Raw genomic sequence first — 22985 nt, forward strand, 5'->3', positions numbered from 1 at the left:
CAATTTTTAAAAAAGGCTACAGAGGTGATTCTGGCAGTTTCAGGCCATTAAGCCTAACTTCACTACCAGGCAAGTTGGTTGAAACTATAGTAAAGAACAGAATGACCAGACACAGATGAACACAATATATTGGGGAAAAGTCAACACTGCTTTTGAAAAGGGAAATCATGCCTCACCAGTCTAGTAGAATTATCTGATGGAGTGAAGAAGCACAAGGACAAGAGTGATCCAGCAGATAAACTGTACCTGCACTGACCCACTATGGCCAGTCTTATATTCCCTTGTATCAGGGGGTAGCCGTGTTAGTCTTTTTAAGGTGCCTACAGACTAACAGATTTATTTGGGCATAAGCTTTCGTGGGTAAAAACCTTCAGATGCATCTGAAGAAGTGAGGTTTTTACCCACGAAAGCTTATGCCCAAATAAATCTGTTAGTCTTTAAGGTGCCACCAGACTCCTTGTTGTTTTTGTAGATACAGACTAACACGGCTACCCCCTGATACTTGACACCATGCAAGGCACTAAATTTAGCTGTGTTGATGGACTTCCACTCCATCAACCTCAACAAAAAACTTGCACAGATACAGACAGACATCATCTTCCTCTCCAAATGCAAATAGATGGACATCATACCAAATGGACTGAAGGTAAAAAAATCCATTGCAATCAACATACTACACTGACTATGGTGAGAGACTGTGCCACACACTCTCAAAGAAACTGAGGAACCACCTGATCAGCATCCTGTACAGCAGACAGGAGAAGATCAAGAATGAGCTCTCAGAACTGGAGACTCTCATACAATACCAACCTTCCACACAAACTTCCACGTGGCTGGACTTTACAAAAATGAGACAAGCCATTTACAATACACACTTCACTTCTCTACAGAGGAAAAAGGACAGTAAGTTATCTAAACTCCTACCTGCCACAGGGGGCTACAACAGTGGTACCCTCAACTCATCTAACAACATTCCCTTGTAGTGGCTCAGTGGGAGAGGGGGGCGGGGGGCCCTCCCACTCCTCGGGAGGCCACCCTGCCTCACTACATTACTGATACGTCGGTCGCCGTGGGGAACGAAGCAGTCTCCGCTCGCAGTTGGGGCCTGGGCTGGGGAGGAAACGAACAGTCAATTGGTCTCAGCCCTGGATCAGGGCAGAGCTACAGAGAGTCTGAGGCTCAGGCTTCTGGCCTGAGGAAGGGGAGATTGCCACCCCCAGATTGTGGTGGCAGGGGGGACGCAGGTGCACCCACTCCACTGCATCCCAGCCCAGGGCCCTAGCAGTGACAAAGTGCTTTGTCACTGGGTCAGCAGGGATCCACGCTGCAACATGCTGACTCATCCTCTGTCAGCCTTGCGGCCAGACAGGGGTCTGCTACCTCTGGGCCACTTCCACACTCCCCTTCTTGGTGTACCTGTTGCCATGAGGAGGGGGTAGAGGTTGATGGCGGCTTCTGGGACTGCGAGCAAGTCTTTGGGAATCTGGTCTGTCGGTGGTCCAGGCCAGTCGTCCTCTCCCTTCAGGGTCAGACAGCAGTCTGGGCGGTCCAGGCCAGTTGTCTGCTTCCTCCAGGTCTGAATCAGCTAGCGGCACCGGTGGCCCAGGCCAGTCCTCTGCTCCCTCAGCACCTCTGCCGCTTCCCAGCTTGGGAGGCCACAGGAGATGTCTGGTGCCTCCGGTGGTTGCCTCCCTACTGAGCTTGCTGGGCGGCCTTTTATACTTCCTGCCCCTCCCACCCACTTCCTGGGGGACGGGCATGTCAAGGCTGTATCCCCACTTTGAACTTTAGGGTACAAATGTAGGGGCCTGCATGAAAACCTCTAAGCTTAACTACCAGCTTAGCTTTGGTCCCGCTGCCACCATCTCAAGAATCCCCTCCCTGGGAAGCCTTGAGAAACCTTTCACCAATTCCTGGTGAATACAGATCCAAACCCCCTTGGATCTTAACACAAGGAGAAATCAATCTGGTTCTTAAAAAAGAAGGCTTTTAATTAAAGAAAAAGGTAAAAATCATCTCTGTAAAATCAGTATGGAAAATACTTTACAGGGTAATCAAACTTAAAGAGCTCAGAGGACCCCCCTCTGTCTTAGGTTCAAAGTACAGCAAAACAAAGATAAACACTCTGGTAAAAGGTACATTTACAAGTTGAGAAAACAAAGTAAATCTAAGACGCCTTGCCTGTCTTTTTACTTACAAGTTTTGAAATAGGAGAGACTTGTTTAGAAAGATGGGGAGAACCTGGATTGATGTCTGGTCCCTCTCAGTCCCAAGAGCGAACCACCCCTTAAAACAAAGAGCACACACAAAAGCCTTTCCCCCCCCCAAGATTTGAAAGTATCTTGCCCCCTTATTGGTCCTTCGGGTCAGGTGTCAGCCAGGTTACCCGAGCTTCTTAACCCTTTACAGGTAAAAGGATTTGGAGTCTCTGGCCAGGAGGGATTCCATAGCACAGTACACAGGAGAGCTGCCACCCTTCCCTTTATAGTTATGACAGGGCAACTAGGCCCTGGTCCTGCCCACCAGGGCTCAGTGCAGGGGCCCTCCTACTCCAGGTCCTAGGGAGGCCACCCTGCCTCACTACATCCCTTATTCATGCCCCTTGCTTGCAACTGGGTCTGCATAACATGCTAGATGATAGCTTGTGTCCCCTTCCCAAAGGCACCATCTGTTGGAGGTTCACTACAAATAAACAGGTGCATGGGGGCGGGGAGGTAAGTATTCTACCCACAATTGCACTAATTGGTAAGCTCTGAAAACTTTCCAAACTTAAAGTGTGCTGTGAATACAAGATACTTCTAACTATCAAATATTATAGAAGCATTCAATTAACCATAGAAAGGAAATCACTTCACAGTTTTTGAACACTTCAGTTCTCTCACCCACGGGATGCTATGGATGTGTCTGAATCTCTCTCCACATTTAAATTGCCTCCATAAGATAGACCTGTCAGTGTACTAATGTTATAGGGTGATGCCCAAAGATTCTTTATGGTTGAAATTCACCCCGTGCAGAGGACCTGTCCAAATCTCACATTAAGGGTTTAAGTGGCATGAAGGGCCCTAAATGGGTCCTCTTGTGCAAGGATGATTTCCACCCTAAGTGCATAGGAGCAGTATGAAGGGTGTGCCTCCTAACATCAAGACTTCACGAATCTACTTATCACAAGTAGGGAACTTGCCCTGGTGACAGGGCAGGCCTTACCCATCAGCCACTGCCAAATTTGAGCTTTCATTTAAATAATTAAAACTCCAGCTCTCATGGTTATGAAGTTTATATTCATCCAGCTCATATTTGGAGGATTAACTGATACAGTATTGTCTTCCTGATTCTGCAGAGAGCATAAAACAATATAGCGGTGTGACTTTTCCAAGGCCAACTCCTGGCCTGGCCCCAACACACAGCACAAGCATCTGGGCTGTGCAGACACCTGCCTATGCCAGTGAAATAAACCCTGAGAAATATATGCATCAAGTGACATAGCGGGCACCCAACTACTCAACTCAACTCCCCCCCTCAAAACGATCAATTAGTTCCACAGGAATATATCAATTGTCCTCTAAATCAACACTATTTATTCCCCTATGAATCCACCCTCTGTGAATTTTACTCTCCCTGCAATCCATTAGTTTCCCCTCTTCCCCAGTCCTTCACACACAGGGTTATCATCGTCTTTTCTCAGCAGCTGAGACTGCAGTGGTACCTCTTCCCTTTCCTTGCTGGCTGTTTAGTATTCCCTTTCCTTAGCTTCCTCTCTCTCTGTCAATTGGCTGGCTGGGATTCTCAACTGTCAGCTCTACCCACCTGGTCAGCCAGCAAAGAAACCTGAAGACCCCAGAGTGAGCTGGAGAACAGGGCTAGAAGCTGGAGCTTCCAGCCAAGAGTCAGATAGTAGGCAGGCCTCACTGTTATTGGAAAAGTTACTCTGAGGCCACTGAAAGAGAAAGGATTCCCTCACTCCAGATTACCCACCAGAGGTGGAAACAGTCTATGCCTGCTTCTGTGTCAGGACTAGAGTGTGGCCAGGTGGTATCCTGACAATATAAATCAACTTAGCTCCAGCAGGTAATATTCCTTGTGTTGGACAGGTGTAAGTTGGCTGGTAGGCTTTGCCCCAAAATTAAACCAGCATGAACTCGGCAGACCAGAAGCAATGAAGTGTGGTGTTCTGTGAACACCCGTTGCGATAAAAGATCAGAGGTGCTGGAGCTCCATATTAATCCTACAAGTTTCAGGATCTCTTGAAATTTCTAATTTGGGGAGCATGTGCTTTTAAAACATTTTTTCATTGTTTATGCTGTTCTGATTTTTTTGCTCTACAAACACTTGTGCTTCTTCCCAAATTTATGGAGGTCAATTCCATGTACTGGGAATATCCCTGAATCATGAAGTACAGTTACACCATTACATCAGGGAGCTTCACTATTATATTTTGATACTGCATGAGAGGGGTTAAGACAAACAAAGAACTATGCTAGAGTCCAGATAGTTGGAGGTCTGACCACCTGCCTCAAACCCCTAAATAAAAACATGCATTCCTACAGAATGCCGTTAGTGTTGCAGACTTTGGTGGTATGCCATGAATAAATGATCAATTTGCAAGAACAGAAAACTGACACCTCTGCAAAGTCACTGAAATTCCCTAGTCCTCCTTCCACACTGCAATATCACTGTTCTCCAAAGAGTTCTCCCTTCTGAGCATTGACTTAACTTCACCCTCAGTAGTCTGCAATTAAAAGCAAAACCCAGGGTAGTACAGCTACCCAGATAAAATATTTCACATAACATGCAAGGGGGAAAAGTTACAATAATTTTGAAATCTTCAGTTGCTTTTTATTTATAGTCAAACACCAATTTGCTTTAAAATATTTTTATGAACATAAAGCAGTGTTGTAAATCTATAAACAATATATTTTCTGTACATTTGTGTAAGAGACTGCCTGATAGAAATATACAATTAGTTGCTATGTATGTTTAGGCACTCTGTTTATACATATCCTCCATTTCTTCAATTTATCAGAAAGCCCTTTTCCCACCTGCACGTTTGACAGGTATAAGGCAGCAGACTAGCAGTGGGAGAGCTGCTTTAAGTTTATGTAGTCTATCTGTGTACACACACAGACACACACAGCATGAAGGGGGAAGTGATGTATTAAAGGTATGTGTAATTTATCACATGCAATAAATCTGTTGGCATATCTGTGCCATTTGTCACATGCCTCTGACCACATTACCTGCTCCTGGAAGGCAGCACTGAATAGGAATGGCCCTCTTCCTGCTTTGTTTCTGCCATACAACCACTGAAATGCCCACTGCCACTCTGCCCTTTTGCTGGTCCTTTCCCTTCACTTCAGGTGCCATCACTGTGACTATACAGCATACATTTATTCCCCCAGAACTCTCTTGCACTGAATTGATGATAGACTAACATGATTAACCAGTACTTCAGCTCTCATGTGCCCCCCATCCTTTGTTTAAGAACACCCTCATGAGGTGTGCTGAAGCACACAATCCCCCAAATTCTGTACTCTTCTATACAGAGAGAGTGCACACTTTCTTCAGTCTTCATTAAATATGGAAAATGCATGAGAATTACTATCACCCATTTATATTTCAGTTCTCCTGTGGCCTTATTATATTATCCCAAGGCAGTGACAGAGTACAGAATTATCTCAAACCATGTCTTTGCATGCCCTATTAAATCTCCAGTGCCTAGGAGCATTTAAAAAGTGTTTAGTGACCTTCTGTACCGGAAATGTGTCTGTTGGGAATGGGAAAGACTTTCTTACTCTAGCAAGTAAAGTTTTAGAGCATGTTGCCTGTCTTCTTGTTCCAGAGTGTGCAATGCGTAAAGTGCAGTGTAAAGAGGACCTGGAGTAAACTGTTTGGGGAGATTCTCTTCCTCTCCCTCCATTAACAATAACATGAATAGACTGTGTTTAGAATGTGTCGGTGCAAACACACAATTATGATCTCACGCAAGAGCAAGCAAGAGAGCTTGGCTTGTGATTTGCTTTCAGATTCACGTCTTCAATAATAGCAAGAGGAACACATAGCAAAGAATTCCTTCATACACATAGATTATGTGCTTTCAAATTTGTCGTCTACAACCTATCCTGAAGGACAATCCCTCACTCTCACAGATCTCGGGAGACAGGCCAGCCCTCTCTTACAGACGGCCCTCCAACCTGAAGCAAATACTCACCAGCAACCACACACCACACAGCAAAAACACTAACCCAGGAATCTATCCTTGCAACAAAGCCCATTGCCAACTCTGTCCACATAGCTATTCAGGGGACACCATCATAGGACCTAATCACATAAGCCACTATCAGAGGCTCGTTCACCTGCACATCTACCAATGTGATATATGCCATCCTACATTGGCCAAACCGGACAGCCTCTACACAAAAGAATAAATGGACACAAATCAGACATCAAGAATTATAACATTAAAAAACCAGTTGGAGAACACTTCAACCTCCCTGGTCATTCAATTACAGACCTAAAAGTCTCAATTATTCAACAAAAACAGACTCCAATGTGAAACTGCAGAACTGGGATTAATTTGCAAAATGGACACCATTAAATTAGGCTTGAATAAAGACTGGGAGTGGATGAGTCATTACACAAACTAAAAACTATTTCCCCATGCTAATTTCCCCCCTACTGTTACTCACACCTTCTTGTCAATTGCTTGAAATGGGTCATCCTGATTATCACTACAAAAGTTTTTTTTCCCTCCTGCTGATAATAGCCCACCTTAAATCGATTAGTCTCATTAGAGTTGGTATGGCAACCCCCATTTTTTCATGTTCTCTGTATATATCTATTATATATCTTCCTACTGTATTTTCCACTGAATGATCTGATGAAATGGGCTTTAGCCCATGAAAGCTTATGCTCAAATAAATTTGTTCGTCTCTAAGATGCCACAAGTACTCCTCGTTCTTTTTACTAATAGGAAATGCATTCATTTTTATTACGTAGCTGTCAATGTTTTGGTTAATTTTGTAAGATTGCAATGTCACAGTTGAATTTTAGACTCTTTGTGAAACTAAGAACAGTTCATTTAACAAAACAAGTTTTATTCCAGTCTGAATTTTTACTCTTCTCCTCCCTGCCTGCCTTTAAAAAAAAAAAACATTATTAAAGAAGACATTGTTAACCTCTTTAGGATAAGAAGTGTGCCTCCTCCATAAAGGAAGAAAATCCCAGGCTTCCTCCTTGAATGTTAAGTATAATACAGAAAACAGGAATGAGGAGGCATTCAATATATTTTAGTATCTTTTGCACATTGGGTCCTCTAAAAATCTAAACCTAATTGTCTCAAACAGCTATACGTACATATATGCTTCATGAGGTGTGCATATCATTTGGTAAAGTACAGTACATTGTGGGGTCTAACCACGTTGACAAGGTCCATTTAAAAATCACAGTAATCAAGTTTTCCTTAAGGGTCTCGTTTTTAAGCTCAGTCACATTCTTCTCAGAAGAATATCTGATGTTATAACATCTAGTCCCCCACAAAAGATTAAAGAGTTCTCACCTCATGAATAAAAATTCTGTACACAAAAGATTCCTGAAGGAATCCTTCCCACTGAAATTGCTGATATCACACTATAACAGCAAAAAACACCAATTCACTTAATATAAAAGAGTGATTAGTATTCCAATACATTCAGTTGTGAAAAAGGACAATCAATCATCATTAAAATATATGTACAGTTATGGTGCTGCCAAGAAAGAAGCACATTACCCATAATGGTGGTGCTATCGTATGCAAATCATCATGTACCATTAACCTCGGAGTTGCATTTGAGGTAGTCAGATGGGTTATTATTGCAATCTCTTAACTATTTTGATAAACATAATGTAAGATACAAGACAACAATGCAGCAAAGGACAGATTTAGTCTTATTACACAGGACATATTCACCCCGCTATAATTATCTTGTTTCTCTTCATCAGCCCAATTTGCACATGCTTGTAACTCAGGGCTAAAAAATGTGTTTTAACAAAGAAGTGTCAGCCTGGGATTTTTTTTTTTTTAAATAATTGCTTTTAAAAAATGATACTACTTTGATGAAAGGAACCATAAAAGTGCACAGAGTCTTAAAGCACGTCGCAGACATTAAATGAGCCTTTGTGTATCCCTGTACCTCTGAAATGCTACAAAACTGTGCTCCACGGGGACTCCTTGTGTCTCACCTGGTTATATAGCATTTGGGGCACAAAGGGTCCAGTTTGTCAGCCATTCTCCTCCACATAAGGGTCATGGCATGTGCAGGAGCTACTAAAGAGTGAAGAATCCTTCCCTCCACATGCCATTGAGCTCTTATGTGGCAAGCCTCTTTGCTGAGGCTTGGTGAAGGAATGGGATTAAAAAGCAGCAACTGCTAGCTCAGCACACAAGAGTTACTTTCATAATCCAAATCATTACCCTTCTATGGGCAAAAAACAGTGTACCCTCACCAACAAGCAAAGCAATTCCTAAAGTCAGCTGAAAATATAAAACACCTACCATATGCTTCACAATGGACCAAACTGCCTGAAGAGAATCCAGCTAATTAGCAGCAGCAGTCATAGTGGACATCTTGGTTCCCAGCAGCAGTTCCTTCCTTGAGTCTACAGGATCTATAGCAGGTCCGGTACTTCTACCCATGATCATAGCTGTGATCTAGTCTGAAAAGAAAGCATGTTCTGTGAATTTAGTCATTGTTTGTTTACAGTAAGCCTTTTCTTTTTGAAGCTGTGTTGCGATACGATTGTGCCAGATTCTGCCCTCAGATATGTACACATCGATTGTGAATTATAGTTGGGTGCATACTTCTAAGATCAGGATGTGACCTATAGTTCATAACACAGAGCATAGTTACCAAGCTTAGTGCAGACCCATGTGTGACATATTATACAAGTCATGTAATGAGCCGTTCGCATATTTGTAAATAATTATTTTATAACCATATAGCAGATTAAAATAATTGTGTCCCTAACTGCCTGGAGCTAGGAGGAAGCTTTCTTCTTATGCTTATTTTTTTCAGAATTGTCCATTATGATGTTTTTACTACAGCTGTGCTGGGGGAGGGGGGGGCAGGAGGAAATCAATTTTTAAATGGAATAACCAAAAATCCCAAACACAAAAATGCAAACACAAACACACACACAGGTTTTCAGATGAAAATATTCACTTAAAAAAAAAAAAAACCCTCAAGGAAAGCAGATACTTTCCCTGAATGTATGTTTTGTTGAAAACCCTATTCTCCATCAAAGAAAAGGGAAATTTTTGATTAGCCGTAGTTTTTATACCTGTTCCCGATATCTGATACTGACAATTGTCAGCAAAAGGACACTTGATTAGAAAATTAGTTTGACAATTTCTATGTTTTAACAAATTGATTGAGCATTCTACATGCTATGAAGACTGAATTGTTAGGCAATTTTCATAATTTAGTCTGACATTTTATATTGTCATTTCAGTTATGGATATTCACAGATTATATAAATTCATGCCAGGTGGGATACTGCAAGCAGCACTACTTAATATGATGCATTTGATTCACACTCAAGATAAACCAACTAATATGATTAATATACTCCAGTTCAGACTGACACAGGGGGAAAAAAGATTTTTTTTTTTCCTTTTTGTCAAAATGCAGTAAGGTTTTAATTTAGAAGCATCTTGCTGTGCTGAAGTTAGTTCTATTTCAATGAAAAAGATGTAAAGCTACAGAAAACCAAAAAATTGCCATTTAAAAAAAAGTTGATTCAAGTAAATAGATGGTTCCAATAAAAGGTTGATACATATCAAAATTAAGAAAAAATCCAGAGGACATCTAGAAAAGAGTTAGATTAGCCATGGTAGGGACTATATTGTTTAATGCACAGAATATAGACTATGTGTGGGCAACGTGAACATAAACTTTGCAGGAAGACAGATTATGTTGTAGAGATGGAGGATTAGCACTATAGGCAAATGCTTCCATGGAACATAGCGGGATCAAATTTCTGAGTGAAGCAGACCATACAGCAGAATACATATGAATACAGTAACTCCTCACTTAATGTTGTAGTTATGTTCCTGAAAAATGCAACTTTAAGTGAAACAATGTTAAACGAATCCAATTTTCCCATAAGTTTTAATGTAAATGCGGGGGGGTGGTTAGGTTCCAAGGAAACTTTTTTGGGGCAGACAAAAGGCATTATATACAGTACTGTACTGTGGTGGGGAGGTGCCCCTGGCTTACCCCTGGGGCTCAGGGCTGGGGGTGAAGGGTGTGGGAGGGCGCTCAGGGTGAGGGTGCGGGGTCTGGGAGGGAGTTAGGGTGCAGGAGGGTGCTCAGGGTGGGGGTGCGGTAGGAGGCTCAGGGCTGGGGCAGGCAGGAGGTGCAGAGCACTTACCTGGGGAAGCTCCTGTTTGGTACAGGGGGCGTGCAGGTGGCTCTGCGCAGCGCGGCACCACCCCCATGGCCGCGATTCTGGGAGCTGTCCCCTCCCGCCCCCCGGCAGGCAGGGCCACCTGGAACGCTTCTCTCTGGCCGACTTTGAAGGAGAAAGCGCTGCTTCTCTCCAGCCACTGGCTGCGCGGCTGCCCCTGCTCCTCCGGCCCGTGCTTACAGGGCCACATTCCGAAAAGGGCTTTAGAGCTGCAGGCCAGGGCCCCGGGGCTCCCTTAACCCAGGGCCCTGCAGCCCCTAAAGCCCCTGCATTCCGGGTGGCCCTGCCTGCCGGGTGGGGGGGCAGCTTCCCCGCTCACTTGCTCCCTCCCTCCCAGAAAGTCCTAAGCACCATCAAACAGCTGTTTGGCAGTGGGGGAAGCGCTGGGAGGAAGGGAGGGGGAGAAGGCGGAGAAGAGGAACATGTGCAATGCTCCCTTGTAAAGTCAGCCAAACGATGTTATAAGGGAGCATTGCACAACTTTAAAAGAGTATGTTCCCTAATGGAGCAGCGACGTAACTTCGAAACAACATTGAGCGGGAGGTCTTTAAGTGAGGAGTTACTGTACACTAAGTCATTACTAGTATACGTATACTAGTAGACACCTAGATCGAATGAACTAGTAACAACGGGTGACTTCAAATACCTGCATATCATCTGATCACATGACACCATCAGGACAAGGTTTAGAGAAACAAGTTCTCAACATTTTAAGTGATTACTTCTTGGTACAGCTAGTTCACAGATCACACCAGAGTGGCGGCTAGTCACAATTTGACTAGTTAGACATAAGCTTTGATTCAAGAAACAACAAGAGTTAAGCCACTAATAATGATTACAGTAAGTTCAACATTATCATAGGAGATCTTGACAATAATTATGTCAAAGATAGAGCTGAAAGAGAAATGTTTTCAGAAGTTGTATAAAGGCAGAAGTGGCAGCCCAAGGTTGATGTCAAGAGGACAGATTTCCATATCTTAAGGGCCACCATAGAAAAAACCTGGTCACCTTGTAATCTAAGATTCGATAGTAGAACATCTAAAAGGGTGAGTAGGGATATAATTGGGGTTGTATATACTAGCATAAATATTTTAAATATGGCCAGAAGTCTCACGACTTGGAGATTTAAAAACAGATGGATTAATAGTTTAGGATTGTGGATGCTCAAAATATGGCTTTAGAAGAAATAATGTAACAGCTAATTAATCTTGCTCCAAAATTGCAATAATTTTATATCTCTCTATGTAAGGTACTTATTATGGCAGCCTTATTGTAGTATAGGAGTACCTCATAATCTAATGCATTTATCCTGAGAGGCTACAATCTCAGTGACACAAAACAACAAAATCCACCTTTTACCCCCCTTCCCACCCTTTTCTTTGTTAAATCCCCTCTTTCAATCACTCTAATTTACCCTACCATAATTATGCCCTCCTTCAGCCAACCTCAGCCTTCTGATAGAACACTACATTAGATGTCAATTTCTTCCCCTCTGCTCTCTTCACTCTGGGTGGGTTGAGGGGGGCAGGGGGGAAGAGATACGTTCTTACCTCAGATTAGTGAACACGGGGGAAAATCCTAGTGACAGTAAGACAGTTTTAATGAAGTAAGTCAAAGTGACTTAGGAAATTGGGACTCAGACTCACAATGCTGAGCAGACCAATGGCTAAATAGCTTGAAAAAAAAAAAATCTGTGCCTATATGCTTTCTAAACAAAAAGAGGTCATAAAACCTGTCCCAGAATTCACAATCTGTACTTTCTACACCGCAGACTAGCAATACTACTAACTGCTCACAAAGGCATTTATAAATATTTTAATAGTGTCCACTTTAATGAAGTAGCCATTATGAAAAAAAAATGCCCTAATGGAAACAAGGTTCCTGTCCCTGACAATCATACCACCTTTTAGGACAGTCTCTTTCCTAATAAGACTGCACTTTTCAGATGAGAACCTGTTGCTCCTCTTACCTGACTTTAGTTTTCTCTTTGGCATGTACAGTAATTAAAAGTCATCCACATGCATTCAGCAGAAAGGGATTTTGCAGACTGCAGGAGCACACCATTCACCCTGAATTTGTCCCTAATAAAATACTTAAAATCCATATTTGTGTAGGAAATTCAGCTCTGTGAATCAACTCCTTTCTTCTAAAAGATTTATCACTGTGGAATAAAATCACTTGTTAGGAAGCAAATCCAAATCGAATCATGTGCTAAATTTTCCAATCCAAATATTGAAAAGCGTTTTACATTTGAAAATAAAATCTGCATGTGATTCAAAATATCTGCAGCTGAAAGAAATTAGTCAAACAATACATGTTAATTTAATATAGAGCCATAGCATTATTGATTAACGAACACTGCATCTTAAGTCACATACCATGTATTGTTCTTAATTGTGTTTTAAGAAAGTTATATGCAACTATGCAAATAAATCCATAGTTTATCTATTCCTTCTTCATATATTAAAGCTACTGTGGGCTTTGATTATAGCATGGTTTGTGGATTACTGTATCTTGGCTTTGAGATGCAGTATCCTACCTGCACCTTATTATAGTCATATTGTTGAAAAGATTTGAGGTATACACATGTTTCAGAATACATATAATTAATATGGTTCTGGGATGATTTCTGTCAAGCTAAGATAAATAAACTGTTCTCTCATTTTGATCTGCTTACTGCACTTATCCCAGGCTCTCAACACAAACTTATTACAAGACAATTTTAATTCATTATTATGAATACATGGCACTTAACAAGGGATAGGTCATCTTACAATGAGTCAATAAAAGATCTTATACAATGGCATTCTAACCCCCAAATCTCCCAACTCAGACTCCACGAACAAGGCGAGATTCTTTCAAGAAGGTCATGGAAATCACAGATTCGGTAACTTTCAGTACCTCTGTGACTTCTGCAGCAGCCTGGTGTAGCTGACTTCAGGGCCGCCTGAGCAGTTGGGCCAGCTGCTCAGGCATCCCACAGCCAGCCGCACTGGCTGCCGCTTAGGAGACCCCGGGCAGCTGGCTCCGGGGACCATGCGAGCAGCGGCCGGTGCGGCAGGTCCCAGGGAGCGGCCGGTGCGGCAGGTCCCAGGGAGCGCACGAGCAGCAGTCCTGGGGCTGCCCTGGGGAACGCCAGAGCAGTGGTCCTGGGCAGCAGTCCCAGGGGCTGCCCCGGGGCCAGCCACACTGGCCGCTGCTGGGGCTGCCCCGGGCAGCTGTCTCCAGGGACTGCCAGAACAGTGGCTAACAGGGATGGCTCTAGGTTTTTTGCCGCCCCAAGCAAAAAAATTTTTGGCTGCCCCCCACCTGCACCCCCTGCTGCCCCAACCCTGGGCTCTCCCCCCACCCCACCTGCACCAACCCTGGGCTCTTCCCCCCACCTGGACCCTGCCAGCGCTGGGCTCCCCCCTCGCCTCCAGCTGGTCCAGCGCTGGCAGGGTCGGGGTAAGCAGCGGGGCTCCCAGGCCGCGCCTCAGCCCAGGGTCCCTCTAGCCGGGGCTCCTGCCTCCAGGACCGGCGAGGACAGAGCAGGGGGACCGCCCCAGCAGGGGGCTGAGGAGCCAGGGCAGGGCAGCCCCAGAGGGAGTGGAGCCCCGGAGAGCGGGACGCGGGCCCCGCATGGCAGCGCCCCGCCCTCTATGGCCCCTTTCCTGCTGCTGCTCCTGGCTGCCCTGCCGCAGTCCCTGGGTGGCTCTGGCTGCTTCTCCCAGCCCTGGCTGCGGCGCTGGGGGGCGGCCGCCCTGCGGCACCTGCAGGTGGCTCTGTGTGCCCCGAGGGGCGGCCCCCAGCCCGAGTGTCCCGCACTCGGAGCCTGCCCGGCCATAAGGTGCGGGCGCTGCTCCCTGACGTGAACCGCAGCAGCCCCAGGGCGCCCCCAGTGCAGGATGCACTGCTGCTGCCAGGGCCGGCTTTAGGCTTTTGCCACCCAAGTGCCAAAAAAAAAAAAGAGAGAGGCTGGCTGGAATGCGGCCCCTGAAAATGTGCTGCCCCAAGCACCTGCTTGGTTTGCTGGTGCCTGGAGCCGGCCCTGGTGGCTAAACCTTAGCCTTATCCATGAACTCCTGAGTCACACCTCCAATCAACTCTTGAGAGAAAAAGCCTTGCCACACTGGGGTGTTTTTCAGTACTTCATTTGATCCTCCAAAGAAATTGAGAGGGCATTTTAGAAAGTGTTCCTCCCAAAAGCATTTGTATAAAATAAATGTGGGTTCACTTATTAAAAATAAAGCAAAGGCATCAAATATAGACAAGTAAACTTAGATATGGTGATATCTTCTTAAGAAGACATGCTAACTGAAAGTATAGCTATTCAACCGTTCTACATCATGGGTGAAATTATCTACCAGTTTAATTTCATTTAATTAAATGGCCGCCACGTGTGGTGACTTGCAAATCATTTAAGCTGATTTTTGCATAACAAATATAATGTCTAACTTATTGACATACATAGGAACATGTACCACATACCAGCAAGCATACCATTTTAACTGGCTTCTGTGGTTGCCCTTATAACATTTGGCAACAGTTCAGACACAGTTACCTCCTGTTCTAAATATAGGGGAAAACTAAGGTATTTCAGATCCAACTTACTGACCTTTTAAATGGTGACAACTGTACTGGTCACAAAACCTCTTCCTTCATAAAAGATTGGGGGCTGGGGGGGTTATGGGGTTTTGAACCATTATACTGGAATTCTTATAACAGCAACACAAATGGAATTTAATATAGAATTGTTTTTTCTAGAAGGGGGATGGTGAGGGCAAATCCAAAGTAGTTCAGCTGGCTCCACACCTTGTCTAGTACTGGCCCACACACTCAGTCCAGATCTACAGAGCCCAGTGCCAGAGAAGCCTCACAGAAGGGATGGAAAGAGCACTTCAGATAGAGTTCTCCCTTTCACAAATGCAGATTCCCTTCTGTTCACAGATACAGAGTGGCATGTGTGACCCCCCTCAGATTGAACCATCTCCTGAAGTTCTTACTCAGTTTTTGCTCAGGCAAGGTTCCCAATAAAGCCAAACCCTGAAAGCTGCTCAACACCTGTGACTCCAGTTGACTTCACCATTTAGATTTTCTCTGTACAGCTTCCACAGATAGTACTAGACCTATTCTGATTCTTAATACAAGAAGCAGCTACCACACACAGTCCTAAATCAGTGATATTATGGTTGAAGGCTTCATGGCCTGTATAATTTTTATTGGGCACTCTGATATCAGAAAAGCAGTTTTCATGAGCTAAAATTATTGCTTATCCAGCTCAATGAATAATAATTTAAATTAGCCTTTTTCGTTGCTTGCATCAAGTCTCTAACTTCAGACAACAAGGCTGCTGTTTATATGCAATTTGTGAGATGCTCTTATTAAACCCTTCTCACACAGGTCACGCTCAAGGGATGCTACTGCACTAAGTTAAATGCTTTTCACCTAAAGGACACCTTCTTAAAACATCAATGCTCATGGGCTCAGAAGTGAGCTCTCCATATCTTTTTAACATCCTTAACACAGTCAATGGTACAGAAAACGGAACTAAGCCTTATTAACAAATCGAAACTCATGTAGTTTCTTCTCAGGACACCTCGTACTGAGAGGATCATGTATTTGCTAACATTTTTTTTTAAGTGAAGTAAACATTGTATCACATGCAAATAAAAATTCTAAGCATGAGAAGTTAGTTCATTAAAGAGTAAATCCTGACCCCCACCTTCACATCCACAGAGGGTCCCTGGCAGCAGAACAGATACTCTCGTGCTGTCCAGCTGTGCCAGCCGCCATCTTGGCCAACACATTGAGGACTTCCAGTGCTAAAAGCATGAGGTGTTAGAGCTGAAACTAGAGAGCCAAGGCTCCCTAGTTGGGGCTATAACAGATTCATATCCTTGGTATATTGGCACAGACAGGGACCCTATCATGCACTCACATGTGGGGTATACAACAGGATTTGGAGGACGGTGCAGAGTGCACACCATTGATGTGGAGTTCAGCTCTGCAGCTGGACCATTTGTACCAGTGTGTAGAGGGCAGGGTATAGTTGAGGTTATATCCATCCTCTTATCCATCATCATCACCATCATCATCAAGAGGATGCATTAGGTTCCAGAAGCTATTCCTCTACATCTTTACATTATGCCCTTGTGGAAGAGCTAGTTCTATTTTACATAAAGTGAGAGGCTATTCTCAGTTTAGTCCTAAATAGGTGTAGGAGCTGGTTCAAGCTAATCAGCTAAATTATGACAACCAGAATATAAATAAGGTCAACATCCCTGCAGAAAGGGTTGTCGATGCCTATATACGATTGGAAAGATTTCCCTCCCACCAAAGTTTTTAAAAAAATCAGAAGGGATAGACGGTGGTAAATATCATAGGGCCAGAGTTAATTTGTGGCAACTGTGCTAGCAAATAAATAAATTGATGGACGGAAGAAAACCAGACAGCAATAGAGAGAGACCAGTGGAAAATGAGAAGTCAGTGCAGTGTGATATAGGCGGGGGGGGGGGGGGGGAGAAAAAGGCCAATGTAAAGCACAAATGCAGCAATTCAGAGAGCATGGAGATGATTGCCTTCTCTAAAGCCCTGGCATGATGGCACCCGAAATACTGTTTTCATGACAGTTCATGTCATTAATTACAAAATAGTGTTACATTAGCGGGAATTCAGAGAAGTGCAGCAAAAATGATAAAGGAGTTCAAAGAATCTCAAACTTGCTGCTATTAAAGTCCTGTGGCTGACCTATCTTGCACCTAGCAGGCCTAGGGGCAAGATAGGTGGCTTAAAGCCATCTTCTCCCCCTATCCTCAGCATCAAAGAGCAGAGCCCTGGGGTAGCAGATGATCTGAGCCTTTGAATTTTCACTATATAGTTCAAATATTCACTGTACCTATTCACTATAGGTATTGTCAATAAGACATGACCTATAATTTAGTTTTAATTAGGGCTGTCAAGTGATTAAAAAAATTAATCACGATTAATTGCACTGTTAATAATAGAATACCATTTATTTAAATATTTGTGTATGTTTTCAACATTTTCAAGTATATTGATTTCAATTACAACACAGAATACAAAGTGTACAGTGCTCACTTTATATTAATTTTTTATTAAAAACATTTTCACTGTAAAAAAAAACTTCAATTCACCGCATTGAAGTACTGTAGTGCAATCGCTTTATCACGAAAGTTGAACTTACAAATGTAGAATTATGTAAAAAAGAACAACTGCACTTAACAATAAAACAATGTAAAACTTTAGAGCCTATAAGTCCAACTTCTTGTTCAGCCAGTCACTCAGACAAACAAGCATTCAGTGTTGGGGAAATCCGGGGAGGAGTGTGAGTAAGCAATAACTTGTGCAGGAGGAGGGTGAGGAAGGCGTTTTGCTGCTGCGTCTGGAAGGATGGGGCCGGGATTTAAAGGGCTCAGAGCTCCCCGCAGTGGCAGGAGCTCCAGGCCCTTTAAATCCTGGCCCCAGCCTGGCAAGGCTCGGGGCTCCCCGCAGCTGCGGGAGCTCCAGGCCCTTTAAATCCCCCCCACAGCTCCGGCTGCCGGAGCTGCAGTGGGGATTTAAAAGGGCCCAGAGCTCAGCGGTGGCGGGAGCCCCGGGCCCTTTAATTTGCCCCTGAGACCCGGGGGCTCCCAGCCACCTCTGCAGCTGGGAGCCCCGGATTGATTTAAAGGCCCTGGGGCTCCCAGCCACAGCCGGTGCCCCAGGGCCTTTAAATCTTGAGAGGACCCTCCTCTTCCGGTTGAGGCCACACCTCTTCTGGATAAGGCAACACCCCCCTTAAGTCCTGTAAATTACTTTCACCCCTGGCTAGGTGGGCTCCCTTCAGTAGAGTGAGCCCTTGTTTGCAGGGGAGGGTGGATTTTACCTCAGGGATGAAGAGGCTGGTGCAGGGAGGCTGAGCTCGCCAGGCCATATTCTCTATGGGGTAACCCCGGAGTGAGCAGCCAGCTAGGGGCAATGGGGCACGACACAGGGAGATTGATCCTGGGAGTCAGGGGCTGGCTGGGAACAATAGGGCCCGGGCTGGCTAAGGTGCCAATACCTCCCATTCTGGCCAGGACAATCCCGTTTTTCAGCTCTGTCCCATCCGTCCCTACTTCTTCGCCAAAACTGGGCATTTGTTCCAGCTGCAAGGCACAGCAGAGAGAGGCGGCTGCTGCCTGGGGGTCAGCTGAAGGCACCAATGCCTGCCAACAGGAACATGGAGACATTTGCTGATAGCAGGCAATGTTGGCTTCAGAGCTGACCTCTGGGTGGCACAGAGCTGGGGGGGGGGGGGGGGGGGTCAGCCCCAGCCGCGGGCAGCATGGGGTTCGGGGGTGGGGGTCTGCCTCTGGGCTGGGAATCAGCCCCCGCTGCGAGCGGCACAGGGCTGGGAGAGGGGAGACCCCGCCGTGGGCACTGCGGAGCTGGGACGGGGGGAGGCATCCCGAGATGCGGGCTGCACGGGGTGTGTGAGGGGCAGCCCCAGAGCCGGGAGGCATGGGGAGGGCAGTTCGGACGAGCCCTGCAAGGGGTGGGTGGGTTGGTGTGTTGGGCGGGGGTGCTCCGGCGAGCCCCTGGCCGTGCTGTTTTCACTTTAAAAACGCAGGGGCGAAAACTACCTTACTTTCCGTAGCCTCTTCTCTTCCCGCCCTCTGGTGGCGGCCTGCGTTACTGCGCCTGAACGGACAGGTTTTTCCCCGAGCTGCTCATGCAGCTCTCTCGCCCAGAGGGTCTGCGATTAAAGAGCGTTAAAAAAATTAACGTGATAATTGTGCTGTACATTAACCGCAGGCGTTAAGGGCAGTTAAATTGACAGCCTTAATTTTAATGTATTATCTGTATTTATTTAGACAAAACTGCTTACAACCTAAGAAGTTTTGCTGACAATAAATGGAAGCGTTGCCGATCAGTTACACTGGTGATTATGGGCAGGCTATACTATCCTTAGATCAGTACTGTTTCCCTCTGTTTTTATTACATCATCCTAATTAATTCACATAGTCCTGTATTCTGGTTTTCAAAAGTTCTGAACACACTGATCACCATCAAGCAAAATGGAGCTCCTCTCTCTCTCTAAAGCCCTCCTCTTGTGTTTCTTAAATAAAAAAAACAAACAAACAAAAAAAACCAACATGAAACAAAACAAAACCCCAACAACATGAGTAGGCTAGATAAAATCTGAATTTAAGCCAATTCCCACCATTCTGATGTTAGTTCAGGTCCTGTGTACTGGATAATTTAATGGAAGCCTATGAAGATCAATTTACTGTAGCACAGGACATCTTCTGTCACTGCATCTGTGCAACTTCATTAGCATTGTGTCTTTGCTATACATTACACACTTATTTGGGGTGTAATTGGAATCCAACACAGCACAATAGTGCTGAAAGAAATGTAATATTTTCAGCCCAGGAACTTTGTAACAGATCCTCCCTTGCTTAATTGTAGCAAAGAAAATACCTGCATACAACATACTGCCATTTCTACCTTTGATATAATCCATGGTGTCTGAAAGTAAAAGAACCATAGAAAGTTGTTACAAAGTGGTGTGTGTACTAAGACATTCTGTACTCAAGACAGCAAGCACGAAACATTTGAAAAACCTCTAGAATTAGACACAGCCAGGTTAAAATTCAAGTCTGAAACAAGTTCTTACTTGAGTTACAAAGAACTGTTTAGATTATTAAAACTAAAAAATAAAATCTAATCAAATACTAATTCATCATGAAAATGTTTTGTTCACTTTTTCTGTTATTTTCAGCTTGACAATGAAAATAGATTGGAGAGTTGCATTTTGTTCAAAGCAAGTTTCTAATCATGATCACTGTTTTGCTTTGAACACATAGGAAAGCACTGCAGCATCCTGCCAGTATTCCTGAGCAGTATTATCCCCTTAAAAACAAATGGTTACGTGATTTCTTTTTTAAATAGTAATATTTCTATTGGTATTAAGTTCTATAAATGCTTGCATTTGCAAAACCTAAGTCTACCTATTTTCCTGGCTCTCCTTATTTTAACCTCAGCACCACAATCATTAATGGATTTTATCCTCATATAACAACCTTGTGAAGTAGGGATGCATTCTCTCTCTTTCACAAAGGGGGTATATTAGCATAATCAATTTTAGGACCAGGAGGGACGACTGGATCATAGGCCACCAATGCTGCCCATCCATCACCTGCACACTAAACCATAGAATCATAGAAGATTAGGGTTGGAAGAGACCTCAGGAGGTCATCTAGTCCAACCCCCTGCTCAAAGCAGGACCAACCCCTCCTAAATCATCCCAGCCAGGGCTTTGTCAAGCCAGGCCTTAAAAACCTATAAGGATGGAGATTCCACCACCAGCCTCGGTAACCCATTCCAGTGCTTCACCACTCTCCTAATGGGATAGTTTTTCCTAATATCCAACCTAGACCTCCCCACTGCATCTTGTGACCATTGCTCCTTGTTCTGTCATCTGCCACCACTGAGAACAGCTGAGCTCCATCCTCTTTGGAACCCCCACTTCAGGTAGTTGAAGGCTGCTGTCAAATCCCCCCTCACTCTTCTCTTCTGAAGACTAAATAAGCCCAGTTCCCTCAGCCGCTCCTCATAAGTCATGTGTCCCAGCCCCCTAATTCTTTTCATTGCCCTCTGCTGGAATCTCTCCAATTTGTCCACATCCTTTCTGTAGTGGGGGCCCCAAAACTGGACACAATACTCCAGATGTGGCCTCACCAGTGCCGAATAAAGGGGAATCACTTCCCTCGATCTGCTGGCAATGCTCCTACTAATGCAGCCCAATATGTCATCCTAAGCGCAGGACTCTGCACTTGTCCTTGTTGAACCTCATCAGATCTGCAAACTTACTGAAGGTGCAATCCATCCCATCACCCAGATCATTCATTAAGATGTTGAACAAAACCAGCCAGGGCTGCCTGAGGGGGGGGGGGCGCGTGCAAGTGGGGCAATTTGCCCCAGGCCCCGGGCCCCACAGGGGCCCCCCATGAGAATATAGTATTCTATAGTATTGCAACTTTTTTTTATGGAAGGGGCCCCCGAAATTGCTTTGCCCCAGGCCCCCTGAATCCTCTGGGCGGCCCTGAAATCAGCCCCAGGACTGACCCCTGGGGCACTCCGCTTGATACCGGCTGCCAACTAGACATGGAGCCATTGATTCCTACCCATTGAGCCTGACGACCTAGCCAGATTTCTATCCACTTCATAGTCCATTCATCCAATCCATACTTTTATCATCTTGCTGGCAAGGATACTGTGGGAGACCGTATCCAAAATACTTTGCTAAAGTCAAGATATATCACATCCACCGCTTTCCCCATATCTACAGAGCCAATCAGGTTGGTCAGGCATAACTTGCTCTTGGTGAATCCATGTTGACTGTTCCTGATTGCCTTCCTCTCCTCCAAGTGCTTCTAAATGGATTCTTTGAGGACCTGCTCCATGATTTTTCCAGGGACTGAGGTGAGTCTGACTCGACTGTAGTTCCCCGGATTCTCCTTCTTCCCTTTTTAAAATCCAATAACCAAAATGAGACCAAATATTACAGCCCACAGGAGAGTAGACTTATGTTCCTCAGAGAGAGGATAGGAGGGAGTGAGGCAATGGCATGGAAATGATTAAGTGAAATATACCCAGATAATCCTGGCAAGTGACTTGTACCCACATGGTTAACTAAGGTCACACAGGTGAGCTGTAGCCGAGCTGGAACTGAACCTAGGGCTTCTGAATTCCTCTTCAGTGCCCTATCCTATTCCTCCCTAAATTGATTTTAGTATCCTTTAAATACAGAGCCCCCAAATAGCATGTTTATTCAATTAAAATATAAACATTTTAATCTTATTTCACTGAACGTGTTGCACATTCTTAAAAATATGTTTGTCTCTTTGATATTTGTTTATAGCTTAATTGTTTGCTTTAAATAGTGGCCAATAACTTCTGGATAAGGGGGAAAAATGCATGCAATAGGAAATACTGGGGTGTGGAGAATGTAAATGAATGGCTTTAAATATCACCAAGTATTTTTGTTGCATTTTGTTTTTAATTTGCTGGCGAGAAGAGTTATTAGCTTTTGTTCTTGACTTGTATCCTGGAGTAATCCTGAAATATGCAAGTCATATCCTGGGGCAAGGCAAAAGGGCTGGTTAGAAATCTTAAAGGGAGTTTTGAGCTTATTAAATGGGTATTATATCTGAAGAGTAAGGAAATTCAGAGAGATTAAATTAATAAAATAAGCAGCATATTATGACACTTAGAGAGGTTTGGGATAAATGCAAAGATCTATGTATTTTTTTAAAGTTACCTTGTTCTGTTTTTCCTTTTGCTTTGTTTGAGTTAACTTATGCAACAATACAGCCAACGAGACAGGAAGCTATTACTTACCATGGTATTGCCTGCTTGCAGCTTGATGGACCTTAGAATGGAGATGTTTCAGAGTAGCAGCCGTGTTAGTCTGTATCCGCAAAAAGAACAGGAGTACTTGTGGCACCTTAGAGACTAACAAATTTATTAGAGCATAAGCTTTCGTGGGCTACAGCCCACTTCTTCGGATGCATATA

This window comes from Terrapene carolina, unplaced genomic scaffold, assembly GCF_002925995.2.
Source record: "Terrapene carolina triunguis isolate 2854851 unplaced genomic scaffold, T_m_triunguis-2.0 Scaffold66, whole genome shotgun sequence".
NCBI lineage: Eukaryota > Metazoa > Chordata > Testudines > Emydidae > Terrapene > Terrapene triunguis.